Here is a 25,812-nt window from a genome sequence, read left to right on the forward strand (position 1 = left end):
ATAGCTATCGACATAGCTATCGACATAGCTGCAATAATTGTAGTCCACGGGTCTTTGTTTGCCGTGTTGGCTATTCAGCCACTGGCCGGGACTGAATAGCCAACACGATAAACAAAGGCCCGTGGGCTACAATTATTGCAGCCACCGACATTGTGACTTGAGTGAGGCCAGTGTGTACGCTGTCGCGTACTGCGTAGACAGTTTGGGTGAGTGTATATTCGCGTAAAAACAAAGTATTCATTCGTAGTTTTGGAAAGTTTGAAACCACTTTAATTAAGAATTTACTTCAAAAATGGAACTTGTAATTTTTTTTGTGAACGAATGGAAAATATGGCTATATTTTTTATAAATGCTAATAAACATCGGGTAGCAGCTCGCAGTATGGAAAACTAATGAACTTTGATGGAAATTTTTGACCTCACGACAGCAAAATTGGGGGTAACTGACTTTCTGATGATAACGTTTAGTTCATATTTATTGAAACATATCCCTATTATTGAAACATATCCGTATTCCTTCGCTAAAGTAATGCATGAGGCCCACCAAAATCGGGTCAAAATACTCGCGCCACGCCAGCGTTCGATTTCAAACTCAATCGAGTATGAACAGCTGAGAGCATAGAGCAAGCAGCTCTGCGACATCTATGAATGCACAGTAGATATAATAGCCGTCAGTCTTTCTCAAAGAATTATACATGTCCTTAGATTGCAAATATGCCGAATTTACCAATTTAGAAAGAAATTCGTGAGCGGGTTAGAAAAAAAAACATATAGTAAGGGACTGGACACAAATTACAGGGGGTGGGCCGGTGTTTTTCGAAACACCGCTGCATCAAAAATAGTGACCCTTCAAAAGTTCATGCACAAAAATTAGTGACCCTCCCCCTTATCCGTGCATGAAAATAAATGACCCTCCCCTGTTACTCAATACCCCCAACAAACCCGCAATGTGTTCAAGACCCCCCTTCTGACTTGCTATACTTTTGAAATCCCCATCCCAAAAGGAAGGCAAAATGTGGCTGATATAACGCTTTGTCCAAAAATTTCAAATCATATGTGTGTGATAATTCATGTAAATGTACTTTGCTTGAAGTGGCAGGTAAAAAGTGCATGCGTGTACAAACAATGTAATTTTTAGATTTCATCGATAATGTTGATTCACTATACATGGTAGTTGACTATAAGAAAACTATGAACGTGTATTTTCCAATATAAAACTAGCAATATCTGTTCATCTATAGATGTTTAATAACTGATATAAATATACTTGATAAGCATGGGTTGTTTACAAGTGCACATGTGAACAAGATATTTGATTTTGGAATTTCACTCAAAATGTTGATCCACTATACATGGGAGTCTATGACAAAACTGTAAAAAATTCTTTCACAATTAATAATATGTAATTTTTGTGCATATATTGACCCTGAATAATTGACATAATTGTACTTGATTAGAAGAGGGTGGTAACACGTGCATCTGTGTACAAGAACTTTGTTTTTGGAATTTCGCATAAAAAGTTCATCCATTATACATTGTAGTCTATGACGAAACTAAGAATACTTGTTTTAAAATACAAAACTTGGTAAATCTTTCTATTTATGTACACTCGATTATTGGTATAAATGTTCATGATTAGACTAGAGTGGTTTCAAGTCTATGGTTGTGCAAGAAATTTCATTTTGGCATATCACTGAAATGTTGATTCACTATACATGGCAGTCTATGACAAAACTATGAATATTTTTTTCCAATACAAAACTAAGTAAATCTGTGCATTTATTTACACCTAAGTATTAGTATTAATGTTCATGATTAGACCAGAGTGGTTTCAAGTCCATGGTTGTGCAAGAAATTCGATTTTGGAATTTCATCGAAATGTTGATTCACTATACATTGTAGGCTATGAGGAAACTACAAATAACTCATAGGTTATCTGATCCTAAATGTTATTCAAAAGTTGTTCGACCTGAAGCTTCCAGTTGTTATTGATGACATTTTGCACTATTCTGAATAGTTTGTATTCTGTCAATGTCCTCAAAAAATAAAAAATGTACATACAGCGACATGAACATTTGACACCGACCTATACCTAATGTATTGCCAATGGGAGAATGATATGAAATAAGTGATCTCCCAAATTGTTATTGAAAGAGTCATAAAAGGGGACAATTATGGACAATAGAGGAGTTGGATAAGTAGAAATCATGACAACTTAAATCAATGTGGCTGCTTGGATCATCAATACATTGTTTATTATACCTTGGCGCTCGAAGGGCGCGCCGAAAATGGAAATGGCAGAAAATGAAAGTGCCAGGAGGTATTTTTTCTTTTTTCAGTATTCCATATTCTTCAATACGTGCACATGCAATTTCAGCTTTGATGCATGAAAAAAGGTGACCCTCCCCATAGGCTTGCACAAAATTTTATGACCCTTCAAAAATGCTTGCGCGAAAAATGGCGACCCACCCCAAAAAACACCGGCCCACCCCCACCCCCACCCTGTAATTTGTGTCCAGTCCCTAAGTACACAGTAACTTAGCTGCGGCCTTGTAACTCGTTCGTGATTTCGTTGATGTACAAAAAAACATTTTAAAGGTATTTACATCGTCTACCCGTATATTTCGTTATTTAATAGAACTAAACTTCTTTCAACAACCTAAACAAAAATTGAGTTTCCCTAGTATCTTACATTGTATCAAAAACCCGCACCGGTACGCTGGACACGATCATGACCCGTAAATCCCACTGACAGGTACAAATCGGAAATATGTGTTCACCTTGTCTGTCTCGAGTATTTTCAATGCTGTTTGATTTTGTAGCTCATTTATTCCTGTAAACGATGTAACTCACCAACCAGATAGTGTAAGATATTTCAATAAGAAACTTGTCGTATAGCTGTTCTATCATGATGCATTGTCAACCGGGATCGTAATCTTTAGCAGCGTAGACGACGTGAAAGCACTGTGCCATATGGGGCCGGCCGTGAACGATACCAGGTGTCGGCTGAACATACGAATTTTTGGTGCGTTGGTTTGTATGTTTTTGGTACAAGTGTACTTGTACCTAAGTGCAATGCCCATGAACTGACTGCAAACAACACAATTTTGACCACAATAATAATGACGTTTCGGAGTGTCATAAGTCATATTCGCTCAGCTGGTTTACATGTATATATGAACATACCAACGAAGGTCACGCATACCGGCGAAGGTCACGCGTATGCGTAGCTGTAAGTAGTTCGGTAACAGTGAAAATATAATTCGTATTTAACATGTTAAAATACGTGTTCATATCACTAATGTCTGAACAATCGGAGCATGCAATACAGGCATGGAATGTATAATAATTACAACCATCAATCATCCATTGATTTATCAGCTAGACCATTCGTCCGTCTTTCTATCCATCCGACCAGCCAACATATCACTCCCTCTCTCCCTCTTTGATTTGACGACATGCATAAGGACAAACACTAGTTTTCACTATAATAAAAATCATATAACCCTTTTTCTATGTGATTTTAGGATAAGAATATGTATCGTAACCATTAAAAGTTATGGTTCTTACCAAATGATTTTGAGACGTCCCGCAAAATACAGTGCATTGCTTCTACATCAGATAGCCCATTTTGTATTGCAACAACAGCATGTATTCTTCTACTTGGGTCGCTGGTTCCTGTTTGTGTGCCAATGTCACAGTTGGGTGGTTCCTTTCCCTTGATTATGTTTTCCAGCACCTTAGTCAATTTTTTGTTGAGCCTGCCAATGAACAACCTGGTACATCCCAAAGTACAAATTTTGCATTATGAATATTAAATGCATGCCGTGTGTACACCTCTGTAGCAGCAACATGTTTTTGGTAGTTTGTGCAAATGCTCCAAAGTCGACAGCCTGCAATGAAAAAATATGAAAGTGGTGTACAGAAAATCTTATTTTTATATATTTATCATCATAATCTGTTACTCTCTTAATTAGATAAGGAAACGACACGACAGACCATAATTTAGCTGAACTGCTTAGATGATGGAGTCTACATTGATTATAGCAACCTTTACCCGAGAGTATGTATAGATATGAATGATCTCTAGAGGGCAGCATAGAAAATGTATAGGACATGCCCAGCATTTTGCAACATATTTCTTGACAGACGTGCGATCGCATCCGCTTTGAAACTTAAAGAACATGTGCACTTCAAATGGATTCTAAAAACAATCAATTAAATCTTCAAAAGTTCTGATGAATATCTACATATAAGCTTTTCTACCCTTGCAGAGAACATCTTATCTTTTTTGTGTTTTGCAACCCGATCTTCTTTTTTTATAACAATGATGTTTTCTATGGTTCTTATTTGTGTAATTTTAGGATATGGACATGTTGTCCCAAATTTTGATGTCCTTGGGCATCTTTGAATACATTCATTTAGTCAGTCAGGAAGTGCTAGGAAATAAGGAATGTTCGTATATTGACCAGATCAAACATAATTTTGATAAGTTAAGATAATATTGGACCTACTTTCATTTATCTTGGGAAATATAACTGATCTTGTGTTTCACCAGAAAAAAAAACAAAATGTACACACGCTGGTAATCAAATTAGAAAAAAAAACCAAACAGACATATAACCATTGTTAAAAGTATATATTGCATTACTTATAGGGGCTCTTGTAAAGACGATATAGTCGACACTACTCTAGTACATGGCCCCGAACTAAAGTAATGTTGTAAATCTCTCCACCCAAACTGCTCCACTCGACTCTGGTAGCGTGACAACAAGCCCGCCTGAGCGGAGAGGTCTTCACAGTAAACACCTGCACGTTGCTCTGCCCTTGACTTACAAAAGCTATCGCCATCTCCGCAGCTAAACAGCACTATGATCTTGCGATAGAGTGGCCTTGGATTGACTATCACAGTAGAAAAGGCAAAATTAGGTTAAAAACACAGCAGAGCTTCCCTTCTAGAACCTTTCTAGACATGCTTAGCAACAGCCATCATAGCAACGCAGTGACACGAGCAATCTACTAGCTACGTATTCATTACCGTTTCCATAACATTGCCTCAGACTTAAGCATTCGAAGTCCCTTGAGAGTACGAATAACGAAAATATAGGAAAGACAGAAGAAAAGGGATTAGCCAATCCAAAGCCCTACAATCTGGGAAAGACTTGCGATATCCACAAGGTCCCTACCGTCTGTCAACAACATAAACCGTTGTATATAAACACAACCAAAAACTTGCTGTGTGCAAAATGCACACTGGTCACCTGTCTGTAGTCTCGGTCACAACAGCTCAACTAACAAACCAGCTGCTCTGTCATAGTTCATACTACCTACTAAACTCTGAAAACACTATAACACCACAATTACAGCAAAAATCTATCAAAAGATCCCTAAATTGTATTTACTTTGTCTCAGAAAAACTGTGTCAATATGTATGGCTTCCACACAAAATTGCTAACACAAAACAGTCAAAACTTGAACAGTAAAAATCCTCACTTAATCAGAATAACTCACAAAAATATAGTCCTAAACACGTCAAGCAGTCGCTAAATATAACTATACTGCCATAAACGAAACTTCTCTGAATGGGCAATGAATTACCTCTCACACAAGAAACTTATCAAATCCTAGAAAACTTCTAAAAAACTCTGACGTCAAAATCCTTTCTCTTTATTTTCTTTCAAAATTTCTAACGTATTAAATCACTTTGAAAACTGTGAATTTACACAATTCTGAAATATAAGAAATTCCTACAAAATTTCTAAACTCTCAAAACAAATGCAAAAAACAACCTTGTACTGTATCTATAAAACTATGGTGACCTTCTCTGTCGTCTAGGATACCTAACCCATTCTGTTATTATCTGACTAATCCACAGAATTATCACGAGTATCTATGTCACTGATTAATTCAGCTAAATCCGGAGCATTACTTTTTTCCAGGCACTTTTACTGACTCTGCCGTTACTGGAGTAGGAGAACTACCAATTTAGAGTCAGAAGACTGACAAATGTCATCTTCAATTTTGCTCACTCTATCTCTCTTTACAAAACTCTTAGAAGTGACTACATCTGATTTACTGTCCTAAAACTTTAACATTTGGTGATAGCCTATAAGGTGGTTTACCGATCAGCAGTCTCTAGTCAACCGGCAACAATGTCTCCTTGTTTAACGATGAAGTGAGATCATTCCCCTGGTAAGCCTTTAATTTCTCATAATGTACAATATCAGGTTTAGCTCATGGGCTTCTCTGTATACGGTAAACTTCATAAGTCAATTTACTGATAATCAGCTATGGACCTTCATATAACAACTGAGGCTTTGGAGAATAGCCCTGTCTCCCCTTTTCATCCTTCAGCCACACGCAGCTTCCTACATAAACCCATGCTTTGCAGCAGAACGGTCATATAACACTTTCTGCCTACGAGCTGTGGTTTTTAGATTAGTCCGGGCATGTTCATGTGCCTCATGCAATCTTTCCCTCAAATTCGTGACAAAATCTGTCTCCTTTGACCTATCCGCTGGGTCAGATGCAACTGCTACATCTAGTGGATATATCAAATCCATACCTAGCATTAACATCTTTGGCGTTACCCCTATGTTTCCGGTTTGGAAGGGTGGATCATGCAACGGTATGCGAAGGTTGCACGACTCAAGTTCTTATGCTAATCTGACTGATTTTCAAGTGGATCCATGTATGTACGAATGTAACTAACAATGCATTGGTTAAAACGCTGCACAAAACTATCCAACTGAGTGAGTCTAGGCTAAGGGGTGGTGTAAGTTTTATTTTGCCCCAGCAGCCCACAGATCTCCTGTATATAACAAATTACTTCGAGCATAATGCATTCATACATCCTGCGGTCTTCAGACAGAACTCAAATAATTATTAAACTTACACTCTCATGTACATGGTTAGGACGTAGAATTTCGTTTCTAGGTGGTGGAGTAATTGTTGAAGGTAGTAAGACTTTCTTGCTATCTGAGATACTACCCAAGAAACGAATCAAAACCACATCTTAAGATCTTGCATTTCTATAGCTATACTGTAGTATCACACAACTGTCGCAGACTCTGGCGTACAATGTTATCATACGCAAAATAGATTTATATGCCGTACGTATCCATATTAGAATTGAACAAAAGACCTGGGTGAAGGCTTTGATGAGTAATCTTTTCCAAACAAATTTTATTCATCCTGTAGCATATGTTACAAGCGGTACAGTTACTTCATTTTATATCAGACATCGTTTACAAGTACAATGTCACAATTCTCCATACCATGATATGGATATTTTAACTGGAAGAGTACAAAATGATAGATGCTACTTTGTTGAATGTCTTTTCAACACTTCAGAGCGCTGATATGCGCAGACAGTAAAGTTTTGGTGATCACAGGAGGATGGTTGGACGGTTTGAAAATATAAACTGGTACGTCGTTGGGCTTTCTATACGGAGAGTACTTTCAAATGTGAGAAGTTCAATGTTAAATCCCAGTAAGTAAATTATTTTAAAGTTAAAGTCTCGATAGTATTTTCAGTCCTATATCGAAGAAAGTGATTTATTGTTCTTTATTTTCTCTGCATTGTTACCTGAGATATTTTGAAGACAGCTAGGCCCTCGTCTCTCTATAGATGGATTTGATTTTAGTCGTATTTTTGTGCAAGGATGTTTTGGACGAAGAGACCTACAAGTCGTCTGAACTCCTATTTCTGCTCATCAATACTGTCTCTATCTTTCAGGAAGTACAAAGCCTTACATCTCATGTGTTTGACCACACTTTCACCTTCTCTATGAATCGGGTTTTGTAGATATTCCTTTACGGAATCACACTGTTGAGCCAAATAAAGCTGATTGCAATAATATTGTCGGGCAAAAACTACATGTCCGCTTTCAGGTGAATACCAAACAAGAGAAATTATTTACAATTCCAAAGTATCGACGAACGACGGTGGCAGCATAAATTACATTGGCCACACAGAAAATTCTTTTGAAACCTGCTTCTTCAACAAACTACTCTCATTCACCCACGAAAATGCAAAAACATTACAGAACTTTCCAAACACGTATGGGATATAAGGAACAGAAATATGCAACACTCAACTAGCTGGTCTGTTTTGTGCATTGCCAATGCGTACTAAATGCAACAAATGATGCAACCTTCGTCTGACAGAAAAAACAATGCTTCTCATCAATGCTCACAAGTCTAAGCTGCTAAACAAACGATCAGAGCTCATCTAAAATGTCACTCTGAGAACAGACTCTGCCTTTCTGAGTATCACAGCCGTACTCCAGAAATGGAACACCCAGCACATAATGTGGAAACACACGTAATCGTAACAAAAACATACAGAACCATGAGCAGAATAACAATAGCGATGCAACCGAAACATTCAAATATAAATTGAGCTGAACCATTCGTCTGATGATCGCTACAGAGGACACACGAAGCATAAAACTCTGAGTTACACATTAGTCCTGTTTTCAACTTGTCATCAATTTTTACACTAAATGCTATCCCCTACAGGTATTGAGCACTGTTGTACAACGTGAAGATTTTCGAACTTGACACACACACACACACACACATAATATATATATATTTTATATATATATATATATATATATATATATATATATATATATATATATATATATGCAGCTCGAAAATCTTCATGTTGAAAAACAGTGCTCAATCCAAGATAGCAACTAGATTATGCCCTTGAAGTTTGCAAAACGTCACGAAAGAAGAAGAAGAAGAAGAATTTTTGATTTTTCAAATTAACGTTTATTACTAAAATAAAACCCCTGTATAGAAAAGTACCTATCAAATTATTTCAATTTTGTGGGACGAAAAACACAATTGAAATTATACAAATGCGTAATACCATATGATGATCAATTACTGAAAAAACTAAGCAAAGTGGATACTATGAATAACAGCAAAAACTGCAAAATGGATATGACACTGAAGTCGAAGCAAGTCAGAGAAAACTTGCGAAAAAGGCAAACAGGTAGCTATATCACAGCAACATGAGGAAAGGTACCAACGAAATCTGAAAAAACACAATTTTGTCGTTAGCAGAAGGCAAGATACGAGGTGCATGAAAACTCTCCATATAATAGGAGAAAGCAAAACACACTTCCGAAGCAAGAAAAGAGCAATAGAAATTTGCTAAGAATTAGGACAAGAACACCTTAAATCTTGCAGGAAAATGCCGCTTAACCGCCTATGAGAAGGGACATGCCAGCCAAGAATCTTCTTAACTTACTACCCCTTCTCATGCCAAGGAGTACGGTGCCTATAACGAGTTAGGTGTTGGCAAAGAGGGAGAGTGTGCTTGGCATGACAGCTTTTCCCCACACAGATTTAAACGCGGTGGGTATGGCTTATTTGGGGCAAATCGGCCATACCCACCACGTCTATTAAAATTCATGAGTTTACTTTTCTTGTTTACGCACACACTCATATCTGTTGAAATCTGGGGAATGGCTATTACATCAGGTTGACAACCCCCGCACGCGGGCAGTGAATCAAGAGTACTCTTTGTAAGACAGTTATGATTCCGAATAAAGCAAGACAAATTGTTGCTTTTACAACTTTCCCTTCAAATACAATACTAATGTTCATCAAAAAGGAAAACTATGCAGATCTAGCATAGCCGTTTGTAAAGACATTTGAAACACTGAGCATATAATGACCAAGTTAACGCTTGCCCACGGTCCATCCACCAACCATGGCTTGCCATATAGCATGGAGGTAGTTGCTCCGCTTCTGGCTCCAATGATCGTAGCGAGCGACTAATTCTTGAAGTAGAAGAGAATTCCATGGAAAACGTACACGTGGCCGTAAAATAAACAACGGGGGTTACTATTAGTATTTACTGAAAACAATTGTCTGTCACAGTACTAACCGATATCGATGCATGATGGTAAGGTTTTAGCCCTAACGCCGGTATGAGTCAAGAGTGCTGAGATTGGCTCCGGGGCTCGGCTATGACTATGCCATAGCCGTATTATAAACCCTACCGCACAGAACAATGTAGCATGCGTGCAGACTGACACCAGAGTAGCAACCGAGGCCCTTTTTTATAGACATGTAGTATTTGGTGTGGGCAAAATTTGCAGCTACTAAGGGAGCGTTCAGTTATTATGGCCGGGGGTGGGCCGGCAAAATCCAGGGGGGTCACCTTAAATTTGAAAACTGCAAAGGGGGGTCATGTATTTTTCAAACAGCTCAGAGGGGGGTCACTTAATTTTCATAAGTATCCGTCCCGTCAAAAAGCAGTGTCAGTGTTCAGAAATATTCTGGGAGATAAAAATGATTCGTTGCATGATTTCATTCTCTGAAGTCATTTAACTGTAAATCTGAACAAAAGTATAATTATCTGTCACATGAACATCTTGACTTGACAACTCTGAGGCTTGTCTTATTGTAAATCAAGCTCACTGCACTGAGTGCAATGAACAATTTCTATTACTTACATATTAGAGATATAGCAAGTTTTGTCAGGGAAATTATTTAACAGTTACCTGTACTGAGACTACTAGTACCATGAAAAGTTAAATAATACTTTTAGGCGAAATTCCAATATCATAATCGTTGTCCGAATCTGAACTTTAAATACCCTATTTGAATCAAGTACATTAGTATCAATTATCAAACACCTATAACAGTACAAATCAATTTAGTTTAGCATTGTAAAAAATTATTCTTAGTTTTTTCATAGACTCCAATGTAAAGTGAATCAACATTTCGGTGAAATTCCAAAATCCAATTTCTTGCACACATATCAACCTTTAACCATCCTAGGCTAACTAAGAACATTAAAATGATTTATCAAATGTCTATAAATACACAGATTTGATAGTTTGTATTGGAAAAAAAATATTCACATTTTCCTCATAGACTCCCATGTACAGTGAATCTACATTTTGGTATAATTCCAAAATCCAATTTCTGGTGAACACATCCATTTTTTTACCACCCTAATCTAATCAAGTACATTAATATCATATTATAATCGAGAGTACGTAAATACACGGTTTACCTGTTTTTGTATTGGAAAAAAAAAGATATTCATACTCTTCTCATAGACTCCCACGTATAGTGGATGGACATTTTCAGTGAAATTCCATAATCAGATTTCTTTTACACATAATATGCACCTTGAACCATCATATTCTAACCAGGTAAAATTAAGTTAATGATTGAACGTCTGTATATGTACAAGTATACCAAGTTTTTCATTGGAAAAAAAATTATTCTCAATTTTATCATTGACTCCCATGTATAGTTGATGAACATTTTTGGTGAAATTCTAAGGTCAAACTTTTTGTCCACATGCCAGTTGTAACAATCCTATTTCATTTAAGTACATTTATGTAAATTAGCAAATATCTATAAATGCATAGATAGAGTTTTGCATCGAAAAGGTATTAGATAGTTTTCTCATACATTACCATTACATACATTATCAACAGCTGATTTTTAATTAAATCCAAATATAAAAATTTTGTACACACACGCTTGTGCAAAAATATTGCGATCCACCAGTAATTTCTGTCCAACCCCTTTGAGGGGTAATTTCAAAATTATAGCAAGCCAGAAGAGGAAACCTGAGAATTAACACTTGTGAGTTTGTAAGGAAGGTCATTTGAAAAAATGTAGCTCCTTTTATTGGATTCTATTGCTCCATACCCCAAAGGTGTTTGTGTGTGCAGCTTTACTCAAGCAATGTGGGGGGAGGGTATTAAATTTTTGTCATCTTGACATGTATGATTATACAAGTAACGATCATGAGTAGTCAGATTTCAAGCCAATTACCTTTCTAAATGTGTTTGCATGTATCAACGTAGGACTCACTTTCTGATCGACACATGACTGAGGTAATGGCCTTATAATATTTAGTGCACGGTGCTACACGGCAACACAGAAAAACCTTGAACAGGGCCCATGGGCTACATTGCAGCTATTCAGTGGTATGACTTGTAAACCAAACAAAAAATTGTAAGTTTCTTTTCCTGAAATTCGTCAGGGCATTTTTGAAACTTGTCATTTAAAAACAATGTCCAGAGAAATAACCTTCATGTATTGATGTTTTTCAGTACATTTATTTCATATTCCAAGGTCATGTTGCATGGTTTGATAAATTTGCGCATTCCACACACTATTTGACCTATCTAATTTTTTTTTCAAAAAATAGTATTTCTCAAATCATTAATCCTTTGACTTTTCTTTTTCTTAAGGATTATGTGGTATTTACAGTACATACCACATATAACTTACCATGTAGATTTTTGTTTATGTATTGAGTGATTATGATATTTGGTATCCTGTTGTTTTCATCATTGGACAACTGTGTTAAATTCTGCCTGAAAATATTCTTTATTGAAGAGAATTTTGCAATATTACAATTTAACCAAAATAAAAATTTAAAACTAAAAAAATTCATGTATCATTTTGTATGAACACTGGGGTTTCTAAGCTTTCTTTCATATAACATACTGTATATACGGATAGTTTTCAATCGGATTCGAACCCACAACATACGGCATCAGTCGCCTAGCTGAGAGGCCTGAGACAGAACCAGTCGGCTAAATCTCACTCCCAAAAAAGAGTGGTCCAATAGCCGGCTAAGTTGTTACATTTTTCTGACTGAGACCTTTCAACACGTTGTAGAGTTCGTGAAGCACTCACGCACGCATGCTCACTATCATACATCGCACATACACACTTTATCAAAGCGAAGAAACGAATTTCATCGCTTTAACTGGGCGAACGATAACCTCGGGGACAATTCTGTCCACCAGCAGTGTTACCGACCCAGGATAGAAAATACGGATAGTTTTCAATCGGATTCGAACCCACAACATACGGCATCAGTCGCCTAGCTGAGAGGCCTGAGACAGAACCAGTCGGCTAAATCTCCACTCCCAAAAAGAGTGGTTCAATAGCCGGCTAAGTTGTTACATTTTCTGATTGAGACCTTTGAACACGTTGTAGAGTTCGTGAAGCACTCACGCACGCATGCTCACTATCATACATCGCACATACACACTTTATCGAAGCGAAGAAACGAATTTCATCGCTTTAACTGGGCGAACGATAACCTCGGGGACAATTCTGTCCACCAGCAGTGTTACCGACCCAGGATAGAAAATACGGATAGTTTTCAATCGGATTCGAACCCACAACATACGGCATCAGTCGCCTAGCTGAGAGGCCTGAGACAGAACCAGTCGGCTAAATCTCCACTCCCAAAAAAGAGTGGTTCAATAGCCGGCTAAGTTGTTACATTTTTCTGACTGAGACCTTTCAACACGTTGTAGAGTTCGTGAAGCACTCACGCACGCATGCTCACTATCATACATCGCACATACACACTTTATCGAAGCGAAGAAACGAATTTCATCGCTTTAACTGGGCGAACGATAACCTCGGGGACAATTCTGTCCACCAGCAGTGTTACCGACCCAGGATAGAAAATACGGATAGTTTTCAATCGGATTCGAACCCACAACATACGGCATCAGTCGCCTAGCTGAGAGGCCTGAGACAGAACCAGTCGGCTAAATCTCCACTCCCAAAAAAGAGTGGTTCAAAAGCCGGCTAAGTTGTTACATTTTTCTGACTGAGACCTTTCAACACGTTGTAGAGTTCGTGAAGCACTCACGCACGCATGCTCACTATCATACATCGCACATACACACTTTATCGAAGCGAAGAAACGAATTTCATCGCTTTAACTGGGCGAACGATAACCTCGGGGACAATTCTGTCCACCAGCAGTGTTACCGACCCAGGATAGAAAATACGGATAGTTTTCAATCGGATTCGAACCCACAACATATGGCATCAGTCGCCTAGCTGAGAGGCCTGAGACAGAACCAGTCGGCTAAATCTCCACTCCCAAAAAAGAGTGGTTCAATAGCCGGCTAAGTTGTTACATTTTCTGACTGAGACCTTTCAACACGTTGTAGAGTTCGTGAAGCACTCACGCACGCATGCTCACTATCATACATCGCACATACACACTTTATCGAAGCGAAGAAACGAATTTCATCGCTTTAACTGGGCGAACGATAACCTCGGGGACAATTCTGTCCACCAGCAGTGTTACCGACCCAGGATAGAAAATACGGATAGTTTTCAATCGGATTCGAACCCACAACATACGGCATCAGTCGCCTAGCTGAGAGGCCTGAGACAGAACCAGTCGGCTAAATCTCCACTCCCAAAAAAGAGTGGTTCAATAGCCGGCTAAGTTGTTACATTTTTCTGACTGAGACCTTTCAACACGTTGTAGAGTTCGTGAAGTTCAAATTCCTAAAGCCAACGCTCCCACCTTTGTTGAAGGGTCTCCGGTTCACCTTCACAGTCAAATCCTGCCACTCCTGGCAGTCCGGACAAGGTCACAGGAGTAGACTCCGTTTCTGGCATTTTCATACACTCAAAACATGGCTGTAAAGTCACCAAATCTCGCAAAAGTTACTTGTGTACGTTCTGTTATAGTAATGTTAGACAACTATATCCTCGTCGCCATTATGTGATGTCCGGGAGGGGTTAATGACAGTCAAACAACGACGGAGTCCCACAGAAATGTTATTTATTCGATGGAAGCCATGCTGGAACTAAAAGTTACAGGAAATAACGTGTACAGACCATGTGACAATCACTTGACTACAACCATATCATTACAAATAGTGACAAGATCAGACCCGTGTAAGTTAAATAAATGATTTTATGAGAATTTGAAATCTGAACAATAATCTTTACATTTTTCTATCATATTTTTAGAACCTTTGATGTTTTCTAAAACTCAAGTAAAGTAGACGACTTGATTTGCATCTTTCCTGAAATTCTGACAAATAACACATTTCAGAAGAAACAGACTCATTATCATGATCAGAAACTTCGCTGAGAACATCAAACGAATTTGATGTTTTTACTGGAGACCAAAGAAACTGACTTTGAGAAACTTTTCTTGAAGACTCGGACTGAGAAGCAAACAAATCTTGAGACTCGTCAACTTGACATCTGAAAAAGGAGTTTCAGGAAAATCAAGGGATTGAAACTGAACAAGTGAAGATGATGACGATGAAGGAGGATCAAAAGAAAAAAAACGGGAGTTGAAAAGAGTGGAGAGAACGAAGGAGAAGCAGGGGTTCGTACCCTGTCTTCATCGGCATGGACGTCTCCAGCAGGATTAACACTTTTATCTTTCTCTTTGACTTCAGTGGGTTGACTGTTTTTACAAGGCAGAGGTCTTTGATTTTCAGAATTTTCATCAACAGATGTGACTTTGTGAGCGGACCCTGATTGTACCTCATTGTTTTCAACAAAGCGAGTTGACGTTGAGGTGTTACTCAAAGTTGAGGTGTTAATTTCAGGAGTATTCATATGCTGATCAACATCCTCATTTACATTTTCACGACTTTCAACAACATCCATTAAACCAGAATTCTCATCATCACAAGTCTTTCTGAACATTTTCAGTATCATTATCGTCGTTTTCTGACGATCTATAGTGAGGACAACGTTTACGAATATGACCTTTTAGTCCACAAGAAAAACAACGCAATTCATCGACAGATACGTAAACGGAATAAAACGATCATCATGTTTGATCTCAATCACACCACTGATATTCTCATTGTGTAACAAAACATGAACTTGTCGTCTGAACGACTTTACATGTTTCAGAGAAGCGTTTTACAGCCAAGGGGAATCGCTTTAATATTCCAAACAACTCTACCAAGTTTCCATAAATATTCTTCCAAAACTTCATCAGGAATAAAAGAAGGAACATTCGACAGAATTAATTTCGAAGCCGCTAATTAATTTCCTCATGTGTTCAACATCGACTAAATCATAAAACAAAGCAAATTTCGTTTCAAATATACTTTCAACATTACCGAGTGTTGCCAAAAACACAACAACGGACTTATTCATTCTCGATGCAGCAATAACATTTTCACTTCAGACCCTCCTTTGCAATCTCTTCAACAGAGCTTTCAACGGGAACACGTTCAATATGACTAGGATGAATCCATATTCCACATGTGGTGGATATGGAACCCGGACCTACTTAAAAAACATAAACAAAAAACAACTGTTAAGAACTTATTTTCAAATCCCTGAAATGCAAAAGTTGGAGGGTAATGAAGCATAAGGAAATATGGAGTATAAAAATACAAAATACCGTTGATACTAGAATATTTATGAATTTGTGTTTCTTTGTCATTGATTTGCGATTGAAACATTTGATTCCACACCACTGACATTTTAATACGCTATGTTACCGCCATTTTTGTTGTCTACCTCGTCAAAAGAGCCCCTGTCGATTTCCATCAAACAACATAATAAGCATAGCCGATAACCCAAGACACGTACCAATCATGCCTGCAGCAGTAAGAATGTTTCTGAAGCAACATTGACGGGTTTCAAGTTCAACATCACGATCAATGCTGCCGCAGCAGTCAATGAATCAAACCCCCGGGTCGAGCCAAGGAAGCGAAGAGCGTTCATCATTTCTGACAGCAAGGACAATACGCCTGACTTGAAACTCATCAAGAGAAACGCTATTTTATTTTTCAGGAGCGACGAGTTCACAAGGTTTCAGTGCATTTAAAGGTGAAAGCTATTGTTTTGTCCATGCATATTGTGCATCACGTGTGTTTCCTGTATCGTACCTTGTGTTGAACAACATACAATTGATAATTTTGTAAAACATAATAATTGGTAATTTAGAAGATTTCATACAAACTTTGCATAGCAGAATTCTCTGAATGATGTTGGAATATTGACAAAGATAACCCGTTCACGGTTGCTGCGGCTGAGTGTTGCGAAGTCCCACTTGCACGTCCAATAATTTTATGAATGAATTTTCACTCAAATGATGCCATAGTAAGTACCAAATAAATGCCTTGCATTAAAAATCCATGGTCTTTTATATATATATATATATATATATATATATATATATATATATATATATATATATATATAATATATATATATATATATATATATATATATATATGTGTGTCACTTGATTTGCATAGAAAAGGCCCTACGAGATATGCTAATTATCCATAGGAGTAGCTTCAGCGTGCTCTAAGTTAACCTCGACATGTACAGCTGAGCGCAGTCAAGTCAGCTGTGACCAAGCCACGACCGCATAACACAAGCGTATGAATTCTTTCAAGATACTCCCTCTCATTCTTTCATAGTAATTATCATTCCCGAAAGGTTAATTCAAGGAAAACTGGGTCTATGCTTGTGATAAATATATATTCCCCCTATTCCTCACTTGTGTGTCTGTGTCGCAGACTCGAGATTCCCCCTGTAGCAGCCATTTCCCCACTCGCCTACAGCTCGGAGGGATACGGCCGCTACACGGGGAATCACTCACCTGCAATGCAGCAACACTCGTTCGGAATATGGGGGGATTATATAAATGTATATATATATATATATTATATATATATATATATATATATATTTAAAGATGGATAGCTAGATAGATAGATAGATAGATAGATATAAATACACCCAAACACAAAGTAATGATATCTGTTACTTAAGTTAATTACTTGAAGTAATTTTGTGTATCACTTTGTACTTTAAATAATTTTGTGTATTTATAATGCTCTGCTTTAGCATCGAGCTCTGTAATATATATATATATATATATATATATATAATATATTATATATATATATTATATATATATTATATATATATATATATATATATATATATATATATAAACCATAATTCATAATCCCATGATATTCCTTCCCTCGGACGTAGTCCGGGGGGACTATTAGATTGGGTTCCGTCCGTCCGTGCATCTGTGCATCCGTGCATCCGTAGCTGTAACTCAAAGATGCAAGACCCAGTTATATTCAACCTTGATACAAGGACAAGATACTGTGGGATACATATGCACATCAGTTCGTTTTGCTAGACGATCCAATATGGCCGCCTGGCGGCCATTTTGTTGCATTTTTTCATGTTTGAAACCATTACTCAGACATGCCAAAACTGATTTTGTTAAAACTTAGCAAAAGGACAATGAGCCATGACATACATATGAATGTCAATTTTCTTGTGATACGCTCAATATATGGCCGTCTGATGGCCATTTTGTTGCGGTTTTTTTTGTCTGTCGCTATTACGCAGACATACCTGATCTGATTTTGTTCAAACTTGGCACAATGACAATGTACTATGACATACATATGCATGTCAATTTTTGTCACGATACGTTTACACAAAATGGTCGTCTGGCGGCCTTTTTTTGCATTTTTCATATTTTCAGCCATTATGCAGACACGCCTGATCTGACGTTTTTCAAACTTGGCAGAAGGACAATGTACTATGACATACATATTAACGTCAACTTTTATCACGATATTATAAATGGCTCCTTCCAAAAAACTGCAACTGGCAATTTGGTATTTGGCATGCATGCCATTAGCCCGAAACATCTGGCCAATCAAATCGTGAGTGGTCATATGACCTTGGCTGCCATGATAGATTTTTCAAAACAATTCATTAATATTTCAACATTTTTCTTCTCAAGAACCAGCAGTTACTGTGTTCAGTACAAGTTTATATTAACATTGTCTACAAAATGCGTTAACCTTTTGGAGTCCATATCATTTACATAACAATATGCTGTGGAGGCCAGAACTTTTCAATTCATGGTGAGATGATCAAAATTAGGTGTGTTTGTTTTTTTGTGAAGGTGAAGAGGAGATCAGCTTTGAATAAAAATAAATAAAAGTAAAATAAGCAGTGTCTTTGTCCATTATTCATAATATTTACAGTTCTTTTTTCTTAAAAAATACAATTTCTGTACTATTGTAACTTTCACTCTCGTCTCTGTGTAAGTGTGAGTCGGGGAGGTGGGTGTGTGCATTTATTTTATTTTTTGATATTTTCTTTTTGGAGGATGTGCGTAGGCTTGGAGTCTGATTATTTTTTTACTCAAGACAACAACCACAAGTCGTCCATATTGATGGCCCTGAAGAAAACGTTCTTTTATGGCCTGTACAGCAAGGTGTGGTAGTGGACAAACCAAGTGCACTTTTCACAGGACTAATACTATAACCCTCTCCGATTTGGGCAGACTACAGTGAAGCCTACCTGATTTCACAGATCAAAGGCTAACTCAAACAATTATCATATAATAAAATATGTCCCATGTTGTGGTACATTCTTTATAGCTGCCAACCAACAGCATATCTAGGGCCTGTCTGGGTGACTTGGTCACGTACCCTTTCCTGGGCCCCCCGCCTGAGCCTTATGCACATACCTAATTGTAGACTTCCTATCAATGCTACAGAAGTGTTTTTCGGTGGATGTGAGACCTACATGCTTTCTTGTATTGAAGTATGTTTCAACTATTTGATATATGCACTTTCAATGTATTACAATGACAGAATTTATATTTTGCGGGGACTATATCATTGACAATGACTTGTTTTCTCTGTTTGTCGTCATAGTATTCGGGTGTTTTTCACGGAGCCGTACAATTTCGAGCTGAAGGCGTGAACTTGTGCGGTCCCACGAGAAACACTCGTATACGATGATGTCAAACAGAGAAACATTTAATGGGATTATATATTTATCACATTAAAGGGACATTATTTGTATCTTTTCCTTTTTTTTTTTTCATTTTTTCGATGACTGAAATCCCCGGTCAAATCAATAGGAGAGCTAAATTGTGACTATGAACGGCTTCAAGGATATGTAAAACAACCTTCTTGCTCTCTATGGCAAGGTTCAATGTTGGTAAGGGCGTCCGCGCGATTTGAACCAACAGTCATGATGGAACCCAAGCACATAACCAATATTACCACGCATACGTATAAACTATCAAAGTACAGCTAGAGCGCTGAGCGGCCGTCACCTACACACTAACTTCAGCAAAATGCATCGATGAAGTCATAAACAAATGCACGTCTCACAAACTACTGTCAAATAGTGAAATAAACAGGGCATTTGCTTGTAAGTTTGATTTTAGTATTGATGACACGGACTGTGAAACAAATAAAACCATAAACGCAATTGGGTCAATGGTAAAACTAAAACGATGTCAGGTTGCTGAGTGATAGTGAAACAGGTACAGATTAGTGCATTTTCTGTGCATTTGATCGTTCACAAATCTTCCTCAACTTTTAAGATTTTTAGGGCATTTCTTGCCATTACGTTGGTTCATTTTACAAACACGACATGATCACTTGTTGAACTTGGAAACATAGCACTCGACGGACTGAACAGTGCACAATGTAGCATCTGTGATATCGTGACACCACGCCGAGCGGGTACTGTACTGTCGATTGATACTGCTCGCCATTGGAGTCTTCTCTCGACACACAAGATCTGTTCGAATGTTGTTATTCTCTATGCATTGTGTAATTATTTGTATCAGTTGAACAGTTTAATCGCATTTCGAACCAAAAGTGAGTACATCACAATGACAGATGCCAAGACCCTATACGTCGCTTACGGCCTCCGTACCTCCCAAAAGTGGGTTTTGCGAAAGTTTAGAAGCGCAGCTGAGCACATTGTGTACCTAGCTCTGCATACAGGTCTGTGTGTTCCCGGCGTCACACGGCCTCCTCGCCGTATAATGCCTGGAACACAAAGACCTGTACGCAGGGCTAATCGTGTACCCAGGCGAGGCGGGTGTACTCAAAAACGAAACTCAGTGCGAGTTTGGGATTAAAAATGGGTTGTTTTTGGTGGAGAAACTGCAGAGCTAGCTTTCACCCAACAATGTACATGATGGTACGTGTCAGTCGCCAAAGCAGCTTCAATCATACACAGTAGACCGGGATAGTAGAGGCCCTTCTGTTGTATATGCTTCAATTTCGCGATCACCTCGACAATAAGGTGACTGTCTACTGAAGTTATCCCTTCATTGTACTCTGTTTTGACAATTCTATGCCCATAGGCTTTGGGCAAGTCTACATCTGGAGGTACAAACGAGACAAAAAAATCCGCAATTATATGCCGTGTCCGAGTCGTCGGCTTCTTGCAGCTTGTAGGCATTTGAAATGCCCATTACAAAAACATGCTCTGTAGCAGCAAAGAATGGTGTATCTAAGAGCAGGATTGGCCGTCAAGAACTCCATGAAAAACTGACCGTCAAAATGTAACTGAGCAAACGGCATCGGTAATAGGGAATCCCGAAACTGCTACACTGCGCTCTCGACTGTCACTTCGTATGGTTTATTTTTACACGCGGATGCTTACAGTGGCCTAGATAGCAGTTAGCAATGTGGTCTGATTGCAGGTCAACGGTAGCCCACCATTAAAGGTATACTGTCACCTGTTCCAATTTTGCCACAGTTACCATGGAAAGCGAAAATCGAACCAATCACAGATTTTAAGTGGCTGGCCGCTTTTAAAACAGCGCCCTCACATTGGCATTTTGAATACCAAGGAACGCCCTTTGACCACATATGGGCATATTTAGATTACAGGTGACTGTATACCTTTAACCTATGACCCAAGGTTTTTCTATACAGTGTACGCAAACGGGATGGAAGTTGTCTATGGTCGACTGTTCTTGAGACATCTTTCAATAAGTCGAACAACATTATCAACCTCTCGTTTGCAACAATATTAGGTCAAAAGATACAAATAATGTCCCTTTAATAGTCTTCTTATTTTTCTTTTGATGTGGATGGATCAAAGTTATTGTACCAAATTGCATGACTTTTGTCGCGATTACTTTCATTTAATGAGTAAAGCAGCCTGTCACCCAAGACATATGCATATGTTTACAGGTATACTTTTATTTATAAATCCGATCTGGTTGAAATTTTGATACATCGAATGATATATCCAGCAATTCGAATTCGGTCACATGAACGTGTCAATCATTGTCTCGCGCTGGACTGATGACAAGCTAAGTCAGCCATCGGCGGCATAGCTTTCATCGCGCTAGCAACAGAGAGCTTTAGTATTTTCAGTTATTTAGAATATTTACAAATATATTTATGAAGCAAATGCAATGACACGATCGAAACAGTAGTTCTCATTCTTAGAGATGTCGTGGCTTTTAAAAATATCACAAGTTTATGACTTTGGCGAGCCCAAAAGATTCCGTTCGATGACACACAGAGTGTACGATTGTGTGGGCACAGTGCTTGTCATTACCCATCTCGGTCGTCAATGTTTTCGTCTTACGGATTTTGATGTTTGCTGTGACATATATATCGCCGTAGATACATCCTAATTTTATTACTTGACGGAAACTCTGTTCTGTAGAGAGTGTTGTCTGAGTCAACTTTCGGAAACATCGGACTCCACAACGCTGCACTGCAGATTTCAGGCTACAGCTCAACAGCTTAAATATGATCTTAACTTAGCTTCTACAGACCTACGCTGCAGGGTTGATTCCAATCGAGATTTAACAGAATTCTTTGTGTGATGAAGGAAATTTATCGTTGTTTGTCGAATGACTTAATGCTTGTGCCTTCTATGTCGCTTTCCAGAAGATTATACAGTACTTAATTATTAAGTTGAACTTACGTTGAGGTGTATCTTTCGGGTTTATCGACAACCGGGATCGCCAGGTACGAAGGTCCACATCGAGCCTTACGACTCGACTGGAGCCGTGATGTTACGCTATTAATAAAACGATCGACGGTATCCTCATTTGATTCTTGGGAATAGCTAGAAGCTTTAGCGACTCGAAATTTCGTTTGACATGCCTTTGTATATTTCCATGTCTGGATTTATGGGGTCACCTTTTTGTAAAAATGCCATGAAAGCACGGCATCCATCAAGACATCCGCCTCTTCCAAGTATCTACTTGTCAAACCTGCAGTCTATGGACAACAAACTAGATGAATTGTTCGCTCAAATTAGAAATCAGCGTGATATGAGGAATTGCTGTGTTCTTTGTTTCACCGAAACCTGGCTTGATGCAACTGTCCCAAATAACTCTCTACAACCGGACGGTTTTACAATTTTTAGGATGGATCGCTCCAGGAAAATTACGAACAAGATGAAAGGAGGTGGTGTGTGATCTTAATAAACAATTCTTGGTGTTCGACTGGGGCCATTATTTCTGAGTTTTGTTTCCCGGATTTGGAGTGCCTGACAATCAAGTGTCGGCCTTTCTACCTGCCACGAGAATTCTCAGGCGTTATTCTGACAGCTGTTCATATCCATCAAAATGCAAATTCATCAACAGCACTCAGCGAGCTGTCAAACATTATCACCCGGTCCGAAAATGATCACCCCGATGCAGTGTCAATAATTGCCGGCGATTTCAATCACACCAACCTAAAAAATGTGCTTCCTAAATTCTTCCAACACGTCACCTGTCCAACCCGAGGGGAAAAGATTCTCGACCATTGTTATTCTACAATTAAAGGTGCATACCGCTCAGTGTCTAGTTCTCCTTTGGCAAATCGGACCATGCTTCAGTGTTTCTGATTCCAGCTTATAAAACCACACTGAAAAGCTTTAAATCAATAACCAGGTTAGTCCACATATGGTCCAAGGATTCAATTATGCAGCTTCAAGGGTGTTTTGAGTCAACCGACTGGTCGCTTTTCAAAGAATCATCAAATAGCCTGAATTAGTACACAGATGCAGTTACAGAATATGTGAACTTTTGCATAGAATCGTGTGTTCCAAAAAAACTTATTCGAAGCCATCCCAATCAGAAGCTCTGGTTCAGTAAAGAAATTGGCTTAAAGGTAAAAGCGAAACAAATGTTATTTAAAGCGAATGATGTAACAGCGTACAAGCAGGCACGATATGATCTAAATAAAACCATTAAGTCAGCTAAACTACACTACTGAAACAAACTTCGAGAGTCAGTTTAAAGAAAGAGAATCTCGGCGCGTGTGGCAAGGTATAGAGGCAGTTGTATCACCCCAATATGTAATAATTAACCCAATGTAATACTAACCCAATATGTAATAACACTTAACCCAATATGTAATACTAACCCAATATGTAATAACACTTAACCCAATATGTAATACTAACCCAATATGTAATAACACTTAACCCTATATGTAATAAAACTAAATTAGGTATATAATACTGACAAAATATGACAAAAATATGCATAGCAACCATGATCACGCCCCTTCACAATCTGCAGCATTTATAAAATTTGATAATTTTTCAAAGGTTTTTAGAGGTTTTTTTACCCAATATGCAATAACATTTAACTCAATAAGTAATAATATTCAACCAAATTTGTAATACTAAACGAATATGTAATAACATTCTAACCAATATATAATACTAACCCAAATACGTAATATAGAAATAACGGACGACACGCTGACCATTAACGTTTATTTACGGGCAGGGGCGAGAGGGAAGCCAAAAATTAACGGGCGAGGCTTGCCGAGCCGTTAATTTGGCTTTCCTCTCGCCCGCGCCCATAAATAAACGTTAATGGTCAGCGCGGAGTCTGTTATTTCAATTATATTATCAACGAACCCCGAAAAACCGTCAAAATTTACGAAAATTTCCCGTGCGAACGACAACGGGGCCCCAGAACCTGTCAGTGAGTAGTGCGCGCGCTGCAAAAATTTTGCAAATCCGGAGATATTTTTAAAAAAAAATGCGTCTAAACTTCGCCCCCAAATGCTCCATTTTCTTTTGTGTTTGATACAATTTTCGTTTTAGCCGTAAAGTTACTATGTTTACGATATTATTTATATTCACGGACATGAAAACAAACCATTACTGTGTATTTGTGGGCAGTCACGTGGTTCAATTCGACCAATTGAAACGCAATTGACAGGGCATGGTAATTAATAACATTTAACCCGATACGTACAGTCGCATACAAAATCACTTCAACATCAAATCCTCGGGACATTTCTTCATTATCTTCAAGTTAAATTCTAAACCTCTAAGTGCTTTTGACATAGAAATGGACTATGTTTTCAAAGTACATAACATAAATTAAGGAGGTACTATGGAATCGATAGAGACTGTGAAGTTGATACACTGAAGATACACTATGGCAAGTTTAAGTCTGGCAGTTTCGCGCCAGAGACGACTACAATATTTTAGCATGCGAAAGCCAACAAATATGTCAGCAAACAATGAGTACAATACGACAAAATGAAAAGTTCTGCAGAACATAGAATAACCAATAAACATAGAGTACTGGTGGCGATAATATAAATACCAGTTTTAATATTTCCATTTTATTTGAGTTTAATTTCTATATAACTTTGAAGAGCTGTAAAATATAAATTTGCAACAGTTAGTTCAACTTCAAAACTTTATTGTGAACCAAGTAAACTTGGTTTCATTCCAACGATTAAAAATCCTGAGGCCAGTCATCCGCCAGACTCTCGGTGTTTTACGTAAACACTTTGTAAACTCTGACAGCCTGGTGATTACTTCAAGTCTAATGCAATGCAGTCTTTCTTCATAAAATGTAATTAGCAAATCGTGAACCGCATCGATTTTACAGATGTTCTCATTTGTTTTTCGATACACTAAAATTCAAATAGTTGTAAAATCACCATCACAAGTCGATCACAAGTCAATTTATTACATATTGGGTTAACCCAATATGAAATAAAACGTCCATGCATTCTCTATGGGGACTTTATTACATATTTGGTTAACCCAATCTGTAATAAAACTTCCATGCATTCTCTATGGGGACTTTGTTACATATTTGGTTAACCCAATATGTAATAAAATGTCCATGCATTCTCTATGGGGACTTTATAACATATTGGGTTAACCCAATATGTAATAAAACTTCCATGCATTCTCTATTTGGAATTTATTACAT

General features: G+C 38.0%; 1 long non-coding RNA gene across 1 annotated transcript in view; it reads right to left on the minus strand.

Moving 5' to 3' along the window:
• The window catches only part of LOC139132616 (uncharacterized), a 43,678-nt gene that overhangs the window by 2,906 nt on the left and 14,960 nt on the right, over window positions 1–25,812 (minus strand). Inside the window, exon 3 of the long non-coding RNA XR_011552377.1 lies at window positions 3,570–3,892. This is a non-coding gene — a long non-coding RNA (uncharacterized lncRNA). The remainder of the gene's footprint in view (window positions 1–3,569; window positions 3,893–25,812) is intronic.

The sequence above is a fragment of the Ptychodera flava genome, chromosome 5 (assembly GCF_041260155.1).
Source record: "Ptychodera flava strain L36383 chromosome 5, AS_Pfla_20210202, whole genome shotgun sequence".
NCBI lineage: Eukaryota > Metazoa > Hemichordata > Enteropneusta > Ptychoderidae > Ptychodera > Ptychodera flava.